This window comes from Pseudophryne corroboree, chromosome 4 (assembly GCF_028390025.1).
Source record: "Pseudophryne corroboree isolate aPseCor3 chromosome 4, aPseCor3.hap2, whole genome shotgun sequence".
NCBI lineage: Eukaryota > Metazoa > Chordata > Amphibia > Anura > Myobatrachidae > Pseudophryne > Pseudophryne corroboree.
Genome location: NC_086447.1, coordinates 22,893,240 through 22,913,518, shown reverse-complemented (window position 1 = coordinate 22,913,518; position 20,279 = coordinate 22,893,240). Strand labels below are relative to the sequence as shown.

Here is a 20,279-nt window from a genome sequence, read left to right as displayed (position 1 = left end):
TAATCAATACAGGGGCGTAGTCCTCCATCCTTTTTCTTAACATAGAAGAATCCCACACCGGCCGGGGAAGAAGATGGACGGATAAACCCTTTTTGTAAATTCTCCTTAATATATTCGCTCATTGCTTGAGTCTCTGGAACTGAAAGAGGGTACGTTCGCCCTCTAGGTGGCTTGCTCTCTGGGACCAAATCAATGGGACAGTCCCATTCTCGATGAGACGGTAAGACATCAGCAGCTTTCTCACTGAAGACGTCAGTGAATTCCTGATAGGCCTCTGGAAGACCAGACTGAGGCTTTACACTTGTGGATTTTATTGGACATACTTGAGCTAAGCATGAATGGAGACAGGAGGGACTCCACGCCGTCAACTGTAAGGTAGACCAGTCAAATTGTGGATTGTGCAATTGAAGCCAAGGCATACCCAGTACAATCTCATAGGTAGCTTTTGGTATGACCAGGAATTTGATGAGCTCAGAATGCAGGAAGCCCACTCCCAGAACTACCGACTTGGTCTGCTGAGTGATGGATCCTTCAGCAATACGGCTTCCGTCTACAGCAGTAAGATAAACCGGATGAGACAGCTTTGACACTGGGAGAGAAAGTCTATCCACTGCAGCTTGTGTGATAAAATTCCCAGCAGCACCACAATCCACTAAAGCGGACAGAGACTGGAGTCCATCTGGCATTTCCAAAGTGACAGGCAATATTAAGTCTTGAGATGAAGGAGCTTTCTTCAAGGTCCCTAACTTGACTCCTCCTTTGCAAGTTAGGACCTGGCGTTTCCCGACCGAGCAGGGCAGGAACCAATCAGATGACCATCAGCAGCACAATAGAGACACAGTCTTTCCTTTAATCTTCTGGACTGCTCCTCAGGTGTTAAACGAAATTTGTTTACCTGCATAGGTTCGTCAGCAGTAATAGGTGGAGACTGTACAGGAGGCATAACTCGGTGCTTGCGAAGATCACCTCGAGAGCGTTCACAGGCTCGCTCGCGTAAACGTAGATCCAACTTGACACATAGAGAGATTAGGGCTTCCAGTTGCTCTGGTAGATCTCAGGTAGTCAATTCATCCTTTATGCGGTCAGACAGACCATGCCAGAAGGCAGCAACCAATGCCTGGTTGTTCCACTTCACCTCTGACGCCAATGTCTGGAACTGAATGACATACTGACCCACAGTACGTGTTCCCTGGCGGATCTGAAAGAGGTCTGAGGAAGCAGAAGTCGTATGCCCAGGCTCCTCAAAGATGCGTCGGAATGCGGCAACAAACTCTGTATAATTATTCAGTAGTGCATCTGCTCGCTCCCACAGCGGAGAGACCCAATTCAGAGCAGAACCAGCTAACAGAGAGACAATATATGCAAACTTTGTTCTAGGTGTTGGAAAGTTCTGTGTTTGCAATTCAAAGTGGACTTCGCATTAATTCAAAAATCCACGACACATTTTAGGATTACCATCAAATTTACTTGGTGTAGGAAGATGGATGCGAGACATCGGAATAGAAGCAACTAGAGAGCTAGAAACTATGGAACTAGGAACAGGAGCAGAAACTGATGAGGACACTGGAGGAGCTGAAGTTGGAAATGACTGTTGCAGAGTATCTAAACGAGAAGACATTTCCTGCAGGTATTGTATAATCTGCTGCTGCGCAGCCTCTTGACCATCTAGTCGTGACACTAAGCCTTGGAGTGTCCCTGACCCCACACTCTGACCACCGTCCAGGTCCATGGGCTTCGGACAAACTGTCAGGTCTCTGGTTTTGTCTGTACCCGGCGGGGGCGCTAGTGGGTCAGTGTTGGTGCGATGTATAAAGCGGGGAGGCAATATAAAAGTCCTGCGCATAAGCGCTGATATTTATTAATGCAAAGCAGATGGTATAATACTGAATACAATGGAAACTGGTAATGTGGAAAACTATGACAGGTAACTGAATCCAAATAACATAAAAGTCTCTTGCAGCAGAACGTAAATAACTTGATAATGAATGCAGATGAAATAACAGAACTCCAGTAGTATTTGGAAATACACAGTCTCTGAGTAACACAGGGTAAACTGATAATGATTAGGAAAGCAGAACTCCGGAATATATGAATAACTCACAGTCTATGTAAAGCACAAGTCCATATAGCCACACTAAGGCTAAAGCAGGAGACAGTCTCTAAGCCAGTAGATGTTATGCGGCTGAGTTGCACAGATGGTATGCTGACGATTAGTGCACAGGTAAGTAATGAGAAAGAACACCTGAGGAGAGTCTCTTACTGCTGATGGGTTTGAAGCTGGATGTAGCTGAAGTCCGGAGTAACAGGAGAGCTGTAAAAATGGAAGCTGGAACAAATGAAGTATCCACAGGGGATCGCTGAAACAGGAACGCAGGAACTGGGAGAACTAGACACAGGGTATGTGACTCGTTGTCCGAGGCGATGAGAGTGAGCCATGGACAGGAACTTATACCCCTTGCTCTGCAGTGATTGGTCGCAGTGTTCTGGCTGGAAACACAGGGCTGGATTAGATGCAGGAATCATAGCAGCATCCACACGGACCGGAAGCCGGCACACAGCAGAACACAAACGCAGGACCAGACTCAGGGGTACTCAGCGACACAGGAAATGACACTCGCAGTCAGCACATCCATACAGCCGTGACTGGGGCCATGACCTCCAGAGGCCTGCACACCAGCGCGCTGGTAGGTGAGACGCAGCAGACCGCCGATTCCTGACAAACTGCAGGTAAAGTACGCACTGGGTCGGGCGCCCAGCATCCTCTACGGACTAGGAGAAAAGGATTTACCGGTAGGTTATCAAAATCCCAGTTTCAGATACGTCCTAGAGGATGCTGGGGACGACATCAAGACCATGGGGTCTATACCAAAGCTCCAGTATGGGCGGGAGAGTGCGGATGACCCTGCAGCTCCGATTGACTAAACTTGTGGTCCTCATCGGCCAAGGTGTCAAACTTGTAGAACTTAGTAAATGTGTTTGACCCTGACCAAGTAGCTGCTCGGCAAAGTTGTAATGCCGAGACCCCCCGGGCAGCCGCCCAGGATGAGCCCACCTTCCTAGTGGAGTAGGCTTTTACCGACGTCGGTAACGGCAAACCAGCCGTAGTATGAGCTTGCTGAATCATATTTATAATCCAACGTGCAATAGTCTGCTTGGAAGCAGGACACCCAATCTTGTTGTGAGCATACAGGACAAACAGAGCCTCTGTTTTCCGTATACAAGCCGTTCTAGCGACATAGATTTTCAAAACTCTAACCACATCTAGAGATTTTGAATCAGTGAATGTGTCAGTAACTACTGGCACTACAATAGGTTGGTTTTTTGAATAGGTTGGTTTATGTGGAAAGATGAAACCACCTTCGGAAGAAAATGTTGACGAGTCCTCAACTCTGCCCTATCTTCATGGAAGATCAGGTAAGGGCTCTTGTGAGACAAGGTCCCCAATTCAGACACCCGCCTTGCGGATGCCAAAGCCAAAAGCATCACCACTTTCCAAGTGAGAAACTTCAACTCTATCTTTTGTAGAGGCTCAAACCAATCCGATTGAAGGAACTGCAATACCACGTTAAGGTCCCATGGTGCCACTGAGGCACGAATGGAGGCTGGATGTGCAGAACCCCTTTCACAAAAGTCTGAACCTCTAGAAGAGAGGCCAATTGTTTCTGGAAGAACACTGACAAGGCCGAAATCTGGACCTTGATTGATGCCAATTGGAGGCCCGCCTCCACACCATCTTACAAAAAATGGAGAAAACGTCCTAAGTGAAACTCTTCCGTAGGAGCTTTCTTGGATTCACACCAAGATACATATTTTCTCCAAATATGGTGGTAATGTTTTGACGTTTCTCCCTTTCTGGCCTGAATAAGGGTGGGGATGACCTCCTCGGGAATACCCTTCCTGGCTAGGATACGGTGCTTAACAGCCATGCCGTCAAACATAGCCGCGGTAAGTCTTGGTACACACACAGCCCCTGCTCCAGCAGGTCCTCTCGAGGAGGAAGAGGCCGAGGATCTCCTATGAGTAACTGCTGAAGATCAGGGTATCAAGCCCTCCTTGGCCAGTACGGGGCAATGAAGATTGCTCAAACCCTTGTTTTTCTTATGATCCTGAGTACTTTTGAGATCAGCAGAAGTGGAGGGAAGACATACACTGACGGAAACACCCATTGGGTCACCAGTGCATCCACTGCTACTGCTTGAGGGTCTCTCGACCTGGAACAGTATCTCTGAAGCTTCTTGTTGAGACGAGACGCCATCATGTCTATTTGAGGAACTCCCCAAAGACTTGTCACCTCTGCGAAGACTTCTTGGTGGAGGCCCCACTCTCCTGGATGGAGATCGTGTCTGCTGAGGAAGTCTGCTTCCCAGTTGTCTACTCATAGAATGAATATTGCTGACAGAGCTTGTAGATGTTTTTCTGCCCAGCGGAGGATTTTTGTCGCCTCTGCCATTGCCGCTCTGCTTTTCGTTCCACCCTGCCTGTTTATGTACGCGACTGCTGTTAAATTGTCCGCCTGGATCTGCACGGGACGGTCATGAAGGCCGTTGTAAATGGCTCTTAGCTCCAGAACGTTTATGTGGAGGCAGGCTTCCTGTTGTGACCAACGTCCCTGGAAGTTTTCTCCCTGAGAGACTGCTCCCCAGCCTCGGAGACTTGCATCCGTGGTTACCAGGACCCAGTCCTGAATCCCGAACCTGCGTCCCTCTAGCAGGTGAGAGCAGTGTATCCACCACAGGAGCGAAATCCTGTTTTTTGACGACAGGATTATCTTTCTGTGCATGTGTAGGTGTGACTCCGACCACTTGTCCAACAGGTCCCACTGGAATACTATGGCATGGAACCTGCCAAACTGTATGGCCTCATAGGCCGCCACCATCTTCCCCAACAACTGAATGCACTGATGGATCGACACACTTGATGGTTTCAATATCTGTTTTACCATTTTCTGGATTTTCAGAGCCTTTTCCAGCGGAAGAAATACTCTCTGAACTTCTGTGTCCAGAATCATCCCGAGGAAAGACAACCTTGTCGTCAGTTCCAACTGTGACTTTGAGTAATTTATGATCCACCCGTGTTGTTGGAGTATTGACAGAGAGAGTGATATGTTTTGTAACAACTGCTCCCTGGATCTCGCCTTTATCAGGAGATCGTCCAGATAAGGAATTATATTGACTCCTTTCTGACGAAGGAGGACTATCTCCGCCATCACCTTGGTGAATACCCTCGGCGCCGTGGAGAGACCGAAAGGCAACGTCTGGAATTGGTAATGGCAATCCTGGACCGCGAATCTCAGATAAGCCTGGTGAGGAGGATAAATGGGAACATGCAGGTAAGCATCCTTTATGTCCACCGACACCAAGTAGTCCCCCTCCTCCAGACTGGCAATCACTGCCCGAAGTGATTCCATCTTGAACTTGAACCTTTTTAGGTAACAATTCAGATCTTTTAGATTTAGGATCGGTCTGACCGAGTCGTCCGGCTTCGGAACAACAAAGAGGCTGGAATAAAAACCCCTTCCTTGTTGAAACGACGGTACCAGGACTATAAACTGGTCTTGACATAATTTTTGGATTGCCGCTGTTACTGCTTCTCTCTCTGGCAGAGAAACTGGCAAGGTCGATTTGAAAAATCGTCATGGAGGAACGTCTTGAAACTCCAGTTTGTATCTCTGGGATACTATTTGCAACACCCAGGGATCCAGGCCAGACTTAATCCAACCCTGGCTGAAGAGTTTGAGATGTGCCCCCACCCGAGCGGCCTCTCGCAAGGGAGCCCCAGCGTCATGCTGGGGATTTGGCAGAAGTAGGGGTAGACTTCTGCTCTTTGGAACCTGGAGCCGCTGTGGGCTTCTTTCCCCTTCCCCTTCCCCTACCTGAAAAGAAGGGGGTACCTCTCGTATTACTGTATTTATTGGGCCAAAAGGACTGCATTTGCGGGTGATAGGTCTTTTTTGCCGGTGCAGGCGCAGAGGGCAAAAATGTCGACTTACCTGCGGTAGCCGCCGAGACTAACGCATCCAGGCCATCGACAAATAAGGCCTCACCTTTATATGGGAGAGCCTCCATGTTTCTTTTGGAATCTGCATCCGTGTTCCACTGGCGAATCCACAACGCCCGCCTAGCCGATACTGCCATGGTAGCGGCCTGTAAACTCAAGAGTCCAATATCCTTCATTGCTTCCAGCATGTAGGCGGCAGCATCCTTGATATTCCCTAATTTAAGGAGTATCTCATCTTTATCAATCATGTCAATTTCTGATGACACGCTTTCTGACCATTTTTCAATAGCGCGACTCACCCATGCGCAGGCAATAGTGGGCCTGAGCAGTGTACCACTGGTAACATAAATGGATTTTAATGTCGTTTCCATTTTGCAGTCTGCAGGTTCTTTAAGAGATGCCATGCCAGAAGCAGGGAGAACTACTTTCTTTGTCAACCTGGAATGTGCACTGTCTTACACAGGGGGTGACTCCCACTTTTTCCTGTCCTCAGCCGGGAAAGGGTAAACTATGTGAATCCTTTTGGGAATACGAAATCTTTTATCAGGATTCACCCACATCCCTTCAAACAGAGCATTTAGTTCGTGTAAAGGGGGAATGTGACTTTGGATTTCTTTTCCTTACATAAATACGCCTTCTCCTGAGGTACAGGAGTGGTTTCTGTAACCTCCAACACGTCCCTTATAGCCACAATCATATATTGTATATTTTTTGCCATTTTACGATCTATCTCTCTGGATTCACTATCGTCAACACAAGAGTCAGAATCCGTGTCGGTATCAGTGTTTACAACATTTACAAATGGTCTCTTATGTGACCCAGAGGGGCCGCCCGCATAAGGAATAACAGCATCCTGAAAAATCACATCTTCCACAGATTTTCTCCAGCATGCAGCCTTAGATTCAGATTTATCTAATCTACGGTTAATCAGATGCATACTGTCACGTATCTCTTTCACCCATGCAGGCTCTTGGTGTGCTGGTAGCACCACCACATTACAACTCTGTGTCCCTAAAATGGCTTCCTCCGGGGAGGAACTCCCTGCCTCAGACATGCCTCACACGTGTACAGCACATCAACAGACACACTGGGAATTATTTTGGGGACAGACCCACAGTAAAATCTGTCAGAGGGACTCAGGATAGGAGCAGCCAGTTCACAATCCCAGCGCCAGTATTTGCTGTGAACACAGTATATCCACAGCCTGACAGCGCTTTTTAAATAGTAATATACGCTATGCAACGCACCACAATCGCTTTGTGTCCCCCCTTAATAGCACCCTGTACTTGTCAGAAGTGGAGGAGAGGACCAGCGTGTTCTCTGCAGCCTGAGGAGAGAGAGAAAATGGAGCTGAGTAGTGTGCTGGCTGCCTGAGGAAGAAGCTCCGCCCCCGCAATGGCACATCCTTACACTCATATATACACTGTAATATTTATACTGGCGGGGGTAGGGCTGTTATCAGTGATGCTCCCGAGAGTCAGAGAAGTATCAACTAAGAAAAACCAACAAAAGAAAGTTGGAAAGTAGACTCTTGTGTGGGAGCACTCTAATTCAGAGGAATAGGTGTATATTAATCAATTCTGATAAAACATAACTTTATTTGTTCATTAATAAAAGGTGATTATAGGAGTGAATTGTACGTGAATAATATAGCTACGCGAAAATATAACACTTATGTTAAGAATAATTCATGTGGTTTTCAATACCACAATAAGAACCGGAAATCCAAATCTTGGGACTAATGGATTTGCTATAATCACAGTAATGCCTTTGTGTAATATATGACCATCATTTGTTCTACAGCAATCCTATTCAGGATTATTTTGACGTAGAGAGTAAAATCATAAGTCATACAGAACCGAATGCCAATTGGTATTATTGGGGATCACTCTAGATCGGGCGGAATAATTTTTTGCAGTACCAGGGTGTTCCAAGGTGGTCTCCCATCCAAGTACTGACCCGGCCCTCCACTGCTTGGCTTCCAAGATCAGACGAGATCGGGCATCGCCAGCGGGGTATGTCCGCAATTATTTAATCCGCCAGTTCAGTCAATCCCAATACCCGTATCGCCCAAATTATGTATCCAAAGCGATCTAGATCAATCGTGTGTTCAGTATCTGTATTTATCTTATGCCCATGAAAAAGGAGTGAAATTATAGCAAAATCCAGATAATGGTAGTGGGACAATTATCATGTGCAATAATTATATGCAGAGATGTCCACTGTGCAATTTAGCAAAATCACGATAAGGACAATTATCATATGCAAAAAATCCTATGCAAGGGCGTCAACTTGCATAGCCAGGATAAAGTGGTGATATACAGTGAGGCAACAATTATAGCAATCCTGTTGCTGTCATAATTGTTATGTACTGGTTTGTGTGTTCAACATCAGAAATGCAGTACATATAGACTCTAATAATTTATATCACGCACACCGATCCGAATTCTCACTATATGTGAGCCTCTAAAGCCTGAACATACATTTGCAAGAAAATTCTTACAATGTGTCAGAGAGGCTATAATGAGAGAAAGAGCGCAGATAAACAGCTGAAAATGTTATTCAATAACCATAGCAGACAGTAATGTACATGAAGATAATTATATAGCAATCTGTTACAAAATTAAAGCTAAACCACAGCTTAAGAATTCTTTGTACAATAATCTGCCACCCAATACCTGTTGGGTACCACACAGCTCCAGCACCTCTTGGAGCAACCAGAATATGCACATGCACTATGATATTCAGATAGTTATAGGACTTAACCTATCCATGATAGGCACATGAAGGCTTTGTGTGAAAAAAATTACTCACATAATATCAATTTCTCCAGCGGAAAACTGTTAGATATCTATGTATATATATACACACACATGGGCAACATCTCAGTGCATTCACATAATATCAATTTCTCCAGCGGAAAACTGTTAGATATCTATGTATATATATACACACACATGGGCAACATCTCAGTGCATTGATTTAAGGCGGATTAATACCCTAATGTGGCTGTAATAAATATACTGAGAAGTTTTTAGATGTAAGGTATGTGTTCATACGATACCAATACCAATCCTGCTGTAAGAGCTGTCTGTAGCCAATTACCGCTGGTAAATGGCTCCGGAGGTGCGATGGAAATGAAGCCGTATACTGACTTCAGTGTGGAGGGTGTGGAGAGGTTGTCAGCTGCTTTCTTAGCGCTGCTGTCTCTGATCCGCGTGCAGCCGCTGCTCTCCAAGATAGTGCAGCATGTAGTCGCGGTGTATCTCCCGGCTCTCGACGGCTTGCCGCCGTTGTCTGGGTAACTGTCCCTGAGTTCCGGTTGTTGCGATCACGTGTGCGCACCACGTGACCGCAGGGTAGAGTGACGTACGTTTCGCAGTGTAGCTTGATCACAGAACGTAGTGTGATCAGTAGGAGTTTCTTATTTAAGGACGGTGCTGAATGCTCATTGGATATTGAGTTATGATGGACACTTTTCTGTACCTATCCTTGGATCTATTGAGACATCAGTTGAATTAAAGGGAAAACATAATAATCTGCACGCTAATAGGTGTCCATTTGATGGCACATTATAAATACAATGATATTGTTCTTGTATATGCTTGTTTGATAATAAATAGGGGATTTGTAGTAATTAAACATGGTACACAAATCTCAGTATCCCAAATAAATAAATATATAAGTAATAAAATAAATAAATAAATAAATAATGGGATTTAAATTTTAGAGAGTTAATTATCATAAATGTGATATAGAAATAATTATGTGCGTGTTAGTGTGCATATCTATATGATAAAGTGAATGATAGCGTGGTATATCCCCAACGTGCTTAATTACGAATTAAATAGTTTTTATGGTGATTTTTTTGATAAAAGTGTGATGATGAAATGTGAGATTTATGTATTTTTAATGGAACAGAAAAAGGATAGAAAGGGGGGGGAAGGGGGGAAAAAGGTTTTTTTTTTTTTTTTTTTTTGGGGGGGGGAGGGGTTTGTTTTCTTTTTTTGTGTAGTTTTTGTGTTTTTTTCTTCTTTTTTGGAGGGAGAGGGGAAAGATAAAAAGAAAGGGGGGGAAAGGAAAAAAGGGAGAGAGGGAAAAGAAGGGGAGAGGGGGGGGCGAAGAAAAGGTGGGAGTGGATATAGTTGGTTATTGAGAAGGGAGGGATAGTGAATGTGATGAATAAGTGATAGTGGATAATAATAATAGTATTATTGTAATGATTGGTGGTGAAAATGAAATGAATATATTTCTTAATAAATAATATGTGCCAGGTGCAATTAATTAAATATTATAACGTGACAATTATGAGGGCAATTTGTGCATAGACTCTTCATCTTACTGATTATGTGAGAAAAATATAAACTAAGAGCCCAAGTTTAGGAGAGGTGAAAAAGTGATGTGTGGTGATGTATGAAAATTAAATTCCTGTATTAATTGTGCCATTAATTTATATTGTACTGTTGTACTAATTGTGTTGATACTGAGTAGCATATGTCAATAGTATTATATGTGACCAGGATGGAATAGAATTCTTCGTGACTCTAACAGTAAATTAATTAATTTAAATAGACCCCAAAGTTAATGTTTTCATTCATGCCAGCTGGATATATGGTTCCCATCTTGAAGATCCATACGCTTTCTTTCTTCAGTAGACTATCAGTTAGGTTTCCTCCTCGTATTCCAAGTCTAATCCTTTCCAAACCAAAATTTTTTAGCTCTTCATACCTGCTCCCATGACAAGTATAAAAGTGACGGGCAACGGATGTCAGTTGTTTCATCTTTTGCTTATCCGTAATGGCATTGCGTATGGATCCTATATGTTCTAGGATACGTTGTTTGAAAGGTCGTGTCGTCATGCCAATGTATTTCTGGTTACAACTACAACTGAGGCAGTAGATGACACCCTCTGTTTGACAATTCATGTAATCCGTAATTAGAATTATATTCCCATATTTGTCCTCTATTTCTTTTATTGGGACAATGTATTTGCAGGCTTTGCATTTCCCGCAGGGGTATGTGCCTGTGATAATTGTTTTTTTGTCAGGGAATTTCTGGAAGTGACTCTGTACCAGTCGATCTTTTAAATTTTTTGATCTGCGCCAACTCATAGAGACTTTGGGACCAAGTTTCTTAGATAGAGCGGGGTCTGTGTGTAAAATGTGCCAGTGCTTCTGTATTGCTTCGTTGATCTTTTTCCATTCTTGGCAAAAATTTCCAACGAAGCGGATGGTGTAATCAGACTTTTTTTCTTTTTTGTGATCCTTGAAGATAATATCTTCTCTCTTGATGACTTTAACAGATTTTATGCTTTTTTTACGGAGGTTTTACTGTATCCTCTGTTGCAGAGTCTCTGTGCCAGATCTGCGCTTTGTATTGTAAAGTTCTTATTGTCTGAACAGTTTCTACGCAGACGAAGAAATTCCCCTTTCGGTATATTTTCTATCGTCGGGGGTAAATGAGAGCTTGTTTGGTGTAGTAGTGTATTAGTCGCAGTGCTTTTGCGATATAGGCTCGTAGCAATCATACCCTCTGGATTTTTATAGATCATTAAGTCCAGGAATGGTACTTCCGTTTGACTTATAGTGTGAGTGAGGCGAATGTTAAGATCATTCTTATTCAGATGTTCGATGAATTGATGCAGTAATTGTAAGTCCCCTTCCCAAATCATATGGATGTCGTCTATGTACCTATTCCACATAATGACATGGGTTGTAAAATTGTCATTGTGATCTTTGAAAACAAATTCTTTTTCCCACCATCCAAGGAATATATTTGCATATGTGGGTGCACACGCAGCCCCCATAGCTGTGCCTCTTGTTTGGAGGTAAAATTGATTGTTAAATGTAAAAAAGTTGTAATGCAGGACAAAATGGAGTAGTTTGATGAGAAAATCATGAAAATCCTCTTTTCCATCGTTGTGTAGAAAATACTCTACTGCCGTTATCCCATCTTTGCGGCTGATAGATGTATATAGTGCCTCGACATCTAGAGTTACTAGATATTGGTTATCTTCTAACCTTAGATCATGCAATTTCCTGAGTATGTCTGTTGTGTCCTGAACATACGAGGGAAGATCCAAAACAAAGTGTCTCAGGTGTAGATCGAGAAAGATACTCGCCTTCTCCGTTAGTCCCCCTATGCCGGACACTATTGGTCTCCCTGGGGGAGTCTGTAAGTCTTTGTGTATCTTCGGAAGCATGTAAAACGTTGGAATTCTGGGATTCGGTATCAGTAAGTATTCATACTCCTGCTTAGTGATTGTACCCTGTGCTTGTGCTTGCTTGATTGATAATTCTTTCATAGATAGTTTTGTAGTTCTGTAATGGATTGAGTAGCATTCTTTTATAACAATCAGTGGTAGTAAGTTGTCGCTGTGCTTCCTTGATGTAATCTGTTTTGGGCCAGATGACAATGTTTCCCCCTTTGTCTGAGGGCTTTATAACCACGTCTTGCCATGTCTGTATTTCTCTTATGGCCTTCCTTTCTTGTGAAGTTAAATTAGAATGACCCTGGTATCTTTTTTTGTTTAGATGGATTTGATCAAATTCTTTGGCTACCAGCTTCATAACGACCTGTACTTCAGGGCATATATGTTCTTGTGGAAAGTATGTGGACTTCTTTTTACAAATAGGTCTGATGGAAGATTCAGCTCCAATGCTGGGATTTTGTTCTTGCTCTAATTCTTGTAAGGCGGCGAGAGCGTCCTGTTCAACCTGAGATAAACTTAGGGATTCTGATTCCAAGAGTATTTGCGGAGTCACAAGTGGGGTTGTTGTATCCTCTTCTATGTTGGTCTGGGTCGTGAATGGGGTAGTCTCTTTCTCGGTATAAATTTTTGTTAGTAGCAACTTTCTTCCAAATAGTTTGAGATCTTTTTCCCACTTAAATCTATCAAAGTGTTCTGTGGGGGAAAAAGTCAAACCTTTGTTAAGTATAGATTCCTGTATTGGTGTAAATTCATGCTCTGAAAGATTGATAATCTTCAATTTTGAATCTTCATTATCCCCAGTTGCTGTTACCATCGATCCTGTTGATGTTGTCTTTTGTACGTGTTGCGTGTCAGTGGTGGCGAGGAATCCCATTGTGATGGTCCTCTTCTTCTTCTTGCACCCCCGCCTTGTCTTCCTCCTCTTTGTCTGCCTCTTCCTCCTCGGGGATCCCCTAAAAAAGTGGCTGTATTCTGAGTATTAACAGATATATCACTTCTGGGGTTTGCATATCTTTCTGTGGTGTAATCTGGAATATCTTCTGCTCCCGACGTCTCAGCCTCTGAAGATGAATATTGGCCTGTATATCTGGGAGGATCTTTTTTCCAGGATGTTTTATGCCATCTGAAGATTTTCCCGGACACAAAGTCTCTTTTGTCTCTGGCGTATTTGGTGTTATTCCTGTCAATGATCATTTGTTCATAGGCTTGAAGTTCTAATTTATTTTTCTCAAAGCATCTTTGAAATTGAGAATCTTTTTCCCAGATCTCTAATTTCTTGCCTAGTTCCTCTAACTTGTGTTCACATTCCTCTAATATGAGATTATTGTGTTTGATTAGAACATTCATCAAATCATTGGAACATTTTAGAAGAACGTGTTCCCATTCTTTTTTGAGGCTCTTACCGGCAAGGTCGAATGTTGGAAAAACCCTTGGGCGGAGACCACGTGGGGATATTTTATTTTTGATGTAATTTTCTTAAGTAGTTAGATCCCAGTTGGTTCTGATTTGTTTGCGTAATATGGAGTCCAGTTTATGAAAGTCCTCCTCCCAACTGATATGGGGTCCAGTGTCTACCAGGTCACTTGGGAAAATATCGTCTAGGTTGTCCTTATTTTTCCGTCTTGAACTAAGCTCTTGCTTTAAGTTGAAACTCATACTAGAAAAAACTTTCTAAAATTTAAATCCCATTATTTATTTATTTATTTATTTTATTACTTATATATTTATTTATTTGGGATACTGAGATTTGTGTACCATGTTTAATTACTACAAATCCCTATTTATTATCAAACAAGCATATACAAGAACAATATCATTGTATTTATAATGTGCCATCAAATGGACACCTGTTTTCCCTTTAATTCAACTGATGTCTCAATAGATCCAAGGATAGGTACAGAAAAGTGTCCATCATAACTCAATATCCAATGAGCATTCAGCACCGTCCTTAAATAAGAAACTCCTACTGATCACACTACGTTCTGTGATCAAGCTACACTGCGAAACGTACGTCACTCTACCCTGCGGTCACGTGGTGCGCACACGTGATCGCAACAACCGGAACTCAGGGACAGTTATCCAGACAATGGCGGCAAGCTGTCGAGAGCCGGGAGATACACCGCGACTACACGCTGCACTATCTTGGAGAGCAGCGGCTGCACGCGGATCAGAGACAGCAGCGCTAAGAAAGCAGCTGACAACCTCTCCACACCCTCCACACTGAAGTCAGTATACGGCTTCATTTCCATCGCACCTCCGGAGCCATTTACCAGCGGTAATTGGCTACAGACAGCTCCTACAGCAGGATTGGTATTGGTATCGTATGAACACATACCTTACATCTAAAAACTTCTCAGTATATTTATTACAGCCACATTAGGGTATTAATCCGCCTTAAATCAATGCACTGAGATGTTGCCCATGTGTGTGTATATATATACATAGATATCTAACAGTTTTCCGCTGGAGAAATTGATATTATGTGAATGCACTGAGATGTTGCCCATATGTGTGTATATATATACATAGATATCTAACAGTTTTCCGCTGGAGAAATTGATATTATGTGAGTAATTTTTTTCACACAAAGCCTTCATGTGCCTATCACGGATAGGTTAAGTCCTATAACTATCTGAATATCATAGTGCATGTGCATATTCTGGTTGCTCCAAGAGGTGCTGGAGCTGTGTGGTACCCAACAGGTATTGGGTGGCAGATTATTGTACAAAGAATTCTTAAGCTGTGGTTTAGCTTTAATTTTGTAACAGATTGCTATATAATTATCTTCATGTACATTACTGTCTGCTATGGTTATTGAATAACATTTTCAGCTGTTTATCTGCGCTCTTTCTCTCATTATAGCCTCTCTGACACATTGTAAGAATTTTCTTGCAAATGTATGTTCAGGCTTTAGAGGCTCACATATAGTGAGAATTCGGATCGGTGTGCGTGATATAAATTATTAGAGTCTATATGTACTGCATTTCTGATGTTGAACACACACACCAGTACATAACAATTATGACAGCAACAGGATTGCTATAATTGTTGCCTCACTGTATATCACCACTTTATCCTGGCTATGCAAGTTGACGCCCTTGCATAGGATTTTTTGCATATGATAATTGTCCTTATCGTGATTTTGCTAAATTGCACAGTGGACATCTCTGCATATAATTATTGCACATGATAATTGTCCCACTACCATTATCTGGATTTTGCTATAATTTCACTCCTTTTTCATGGGCATAAGATAAATACAGATACTGAACACACGATTGATCTAGATCGCTTTGGATACATAATTTGGGCGATACGGGTATTGGGATTGACTGAACGGGCGGATTAAATAATTGCGGACATACCCCGCTGGAGATGCCCGATCCCGTCTGATCTTGGAAGCTAAGCAGTGGAGGGCCGGGTCAGTACTCGGATGGGAGACCACCTTGGAACACCCTGGTACTGCAAAAAATTATTCCGCCCGATCTAGAGTGATCCCCAATAATACCAATTGGCATTCGGTTCTGTATGACTTATGATTTTACTCTCTACGTCAAAATAATCCTGAATAGGATTGCTGTAGAACAAATGATGGTCATATATTACACAAAGGCATTACTGTGATTATAGCAAATCCATTAGTTCCAAGATTTGGATTTCCGGTTCTTATTGTGGTATTGAAAACAACATGAATTATTCTTAACATAAGTGTTATATTTTCGCATAGCTATATTATTCACGTACAATTCACTCCTATAATCACCTTTTATTAATGAACAAATAAAGTTATGTTTTATCAGAATTGATTAATATACACCTATTCCTCTGAATTAGAGTGCTCCCACACAAGAGTCTACTTTCCAACTTTCTTTTGTTGGTTTTTCTTAGGGGGTAGGGCTGTGCCAGCGGCAACTTATGCCCTCTTTAAGCCAGTTTGAGGTATTTTTATTGCTGCCCAGGGCGCCCCCCCCCCCCGCGCGCCCTGCAGTGCCTATGTGTGTTGGCAGCAATGGCGCGCTGCGCTCCCGCCAGCTGCGCCGCACTTCAGCCGTCACTTACTTGATAGAAGATCATTCTTATTATACTCACCTGTCTTCTGACTTCTGGCTCTGTGAGGGGGGTGACGGCGTGCTGTGGGAGTGAGCATCTAGACACGGCTAGCGTTCAAATCCCTTCAGGAGCTAATGGTGTCATGTCAGCCAGAAGCAGAGCCATGAAACTCTGAGGAAGTTGGTTCTGCTTCTGCCCCCTCAGTCCCACGAAGCAGGGAGTCTGATGCCAGCAGGTCTCCCTGAAAATAAAAAACCTAATATAAGTCTTTTCAGAGAAACTCAGTAGAGCTCCTCAGAGTGCATCCAGTCGACCTGGGCACATTTCTAAAACTGAGGTATGGAGAAGGGACATAGAGGGAGGAGCCAGTTCACACCCAATGAAAAGTCTTTAGAGAACCAATGTCTCCTGCGGATCCCATCTATACCCCATGGTCTTGATGCCGTCCCCAGCATCCTCTAGGACGTATGAGAAAATAGGATTTTGATACCTACCGGTAAATCCTTTTCTCCTAGTCCGTAGCGGATGCTGGGGATGACATCAAGACCATGGGGTATAGACGGGATCCGCAGGAGACATGGGCACTCTAAAGACTTTTCATTGGGTGTGAACTAGCTCCTCCCTCTATGCACCTCCTCCAGACCTCAGTTGTAGGAACTGTGCCCAGAGAGACTGACATTTCGAGGAAAAGAATTACTTAACTAGTGGTGAGATATCTACCAACTCACACCCTCAACCATGCCGCACACATGGCATTAAACATAACACACGCCAACAGGCATGAACCAATTGCAGCAACATGTTGAAACTAAGATAACACAACTTGTGTAACTGTAATAACTAAACTGCAGGTAAAATACGCACTGGGACGGGCACCCAGCATCCTCTACGGACTAGGAGAAAAGGATTTACCGGTAGGTATCAAAATCCTATTTTCTCATACATCCTAGAGGATGCTGGGGACGACATCAAGAACATGGGGTATATACCAAAGGTCCAGTACGGGCGGGAGAGTGCGGATGACCCTGCAGCACCGATTGACTAAACTTGAGGTCCTCATCGGCCAAGGTGTCAAACTTGTAGAACTTAGCAAATGTGTTTGACCCTGACCAAGTAGCTGCTCGGCAAAGTTGTAATGCCAAGACCCCTCGGGCAGCCGCCCAGGATGAGCCCACCTTTCTAGCAGAGTGGGCCTTTACCGATGTCGGTAACGGCAATCCAGCCGTAGTATGAGCTTGCTGAATCATATTCCTAATCCAACGTGCAATAGTCTGCTTTGAAGCAGGACAGCCAATCTTGTTGTGAGCATACAGGACAAAGAGAGCCTCTGTTTTCGTATACGAGCCGTCATAGCAACATAGATTTTCAAAGCTCTAACCACTTCTAGAGATTTTGAATCAGTGAATGTGTCAGTAACTACTGGCACTACAATAGGTTGGTTTATGTGGAAAGATGAAACCACCTTCGGAAGAAAATGTTGACGAGTCCTCAACTCTGCCCCATCTTCATGGAAGATCAGGTAAGGGCTCTTGTGAGACAAGGCCCCCAATTCAGACACCCGCCTTGCGGATGCCAATGCCAAAAGCATCACCACTTTCCAAGTGAGAAACTTCAACTCTATCTTTTGTAGAGGCTCAAAGCCAATTCGATTGAAGGAACTGCAATACCACGTTATGGTCCCATGGTGCCACTGGAGGCACGAATGGAGGCTGGATGTGCAGAACCCCTTTCACGAAGGTCTGAACCTCTGGAAGAGAGGCCAATTGTTTTTGGAAGAACACTGACAAGGCCGAAATCTGGACATTGATTGATCTTAATCGGAGGCCCGCCTCCACACCATCCTGCAAAAAATGGAGAAAACGTCCTAAGTGAAAATCTTCCGTAGGAGCTTTCTTGGATTCACACCAAGACACATATTTTCTCCAAATACGGTGGTAATGTTTCGACGTTAATCCCTTTCTGGCCTGAATAAGGGTGGGGATGACCTCCTCTGGAATACCCTTCCTGGCTAAGATACGGCGCTCAACAGCCATGCCGTCAAACGTAGCCACGGTAAGTCTTGGTACACGTACGGCCCCTGCTGCAGCAGGTCCTCTCGAGGAGGAAGAGGCCGAGGATCTTCTATGAGCAACTGCTGAAGATCTGGGTACAAAGCCCTCCTTGGCCAGTCTGGGGCAATGAAGATTGCTCGAACCCTTGTTTTTCTTATGATCCTGAGTACTTTTGGGATCAGCGGAAGTGGAGGGAAGACATACACTGACGGAAAAACCCACTGGGTCACCAGTGCATCCACTGCTACTGCTTGAGGGTCTCTTGACCTGGAACAGTATCTCTGAAGTTTCTTGTTGAGACGAGACGCCATCATGTCTATTTGAAGAACTCCCCAAAGACTTGTCACCTCTGCGAAGACTTCTTGGTGGAGGCCCCACTCTCCTGGATGGAGATCGTGTCTGCTGAGGAAGTGTGCTTCCCAGTTGTCTACTCCCGGAATGAATATTGCCGACAGAGCTTGTAGATGTTTTTCTGCCCAGCGGAGGATTTTTGTCGCCTCTGCCATTGCCGCTCTGCTTTTCGTTCCGCCCTGCCTGTTTATGTACGCGACTGCTGTTACATTGTCCGCCTGGATCTGCACGGGACGGTCTTGAAGAAGATGTACCGCTTGTTGAAGGCCGTTGTAAATGGCTCTTAGCTCCAGAACGTTTATGTGAAGGCAGGCTTCCTGATGTGACCAACGTCCCTGGAAGTTTTCTCCCTGAGAGACTGCTCCCCAGCCTCGGAGACTTGCATCCGTGGTTACCAGGACCCAGTCCTGAATCCCGAACCTGCATCCCTCTAGCAGGTGAGAGCTGTGCAACCACCACAGGAGCGAAATCCTGGTTCTTGATGACAGGATTATCTTTCTGTGCATGTGTAGGTGTGACCCCGACCACTTGTCCAACAGGTCCCACTGGAATACTCTGGCATGGAATCTGCCAAACTGTATGGCCTCGTAGGCCGCCACCATCTTCCCCAACAACCGAATGCACTGATGGATCGACACACTTGATGGTTTCAATATCTGTTTTACCATTTTCTGGATTTCCAGAGCCTTTTCCAGCGGAAGAAATACTCTCTGAACTTCTGTGTCCAGAATCATCCCGAGGAAAGACAACCTTGTCGTCGGTTCCAACTGTGACTTTGGGTAATTTATGATCCACCCGTGTTGTTGGAGTATTGACAGAGAGAGTGATATGTTTTGTAACAACTGCTCCCTGGATCTCGCCTTTATCAGGAGGTCGTCCAGATAAGGAATTATATTGACTCCTTTCTAACGAAGGAGGACCATCATCTCTGCCATCACCTTGGTGAATAACCTCGGCGCCGTGGAGAGACCGAAAGGTAACGTCTGGAATTGGTAATGGCAATCCTGAACAGCGAATCTCAGATAAGCCTGATGAGGAGGATAAATGGGAACATGCAGGTAAGCATCCTTTATGTCCACCGACACCAAGTAGTCCCCCTCCTCCAGACTGGCAATCACTGCCCGAAGTGATTCCATCTTGAACTTGAACCTTTTTAGGTAACAATTCAGATCTTTTAGATTTAGGATCGGTCTGACCGAGCCGTCCGGCTTCGGAACAACAAAGAGGCTTGAATAAAGGCCCTCATTCCGAGTTGATCGGTCGCAAGGCGAATTTAGCAGAGTTACACACGCTAAGCCGCCGCCTACTGGGAGTGAATCTTAGCTTCTTAAAATTGCGACCGATGTATTCGCAATATTGCGATTACTAACTACTTAGCAGTTTCAGAGTAGCTCCAGACTTACTCTGCCTGTGCGATCATTTCAGTGCTTGTCGTTCCTGGTTGACGTCACAAACACACCCAGCGTTCGCCCAGGCACTCCCACCGTTTCCCCGGCCACTCCTGCGTTTTTTCCGGAAACGGTAGCGTTTTCAGCCACACGCCCCTGAAACGCCGTGTTTCCGCCCAGTAACACCCATTTCCTGTCAATCACATTACGATCGCCGGAGCGAAGAAAAAG

General features: G+C 44.2%; 2 pseudogenes; one reads left to right on the top strand and one right to left on the bottom strand.

Annotated features, from left to right (window-relative positions):
• Positions 1–7,906: 7,906 nt before the first annotated feature.
• Positions 7,907–8,026, bottom strand: LOC134912423 (5S ribosomal RNA; annotated as a pseudogene).
• Positions 8,027–15,559: 7,533 nt separating this feature from the next.
• On the top strand, positions 15,560–15,679 carry LOC134913807 (5S ribosomal RNA; annotated as a pseudogene).
• Positions 15,680–20,279: the final 4,600 nt, after the last annotated feature.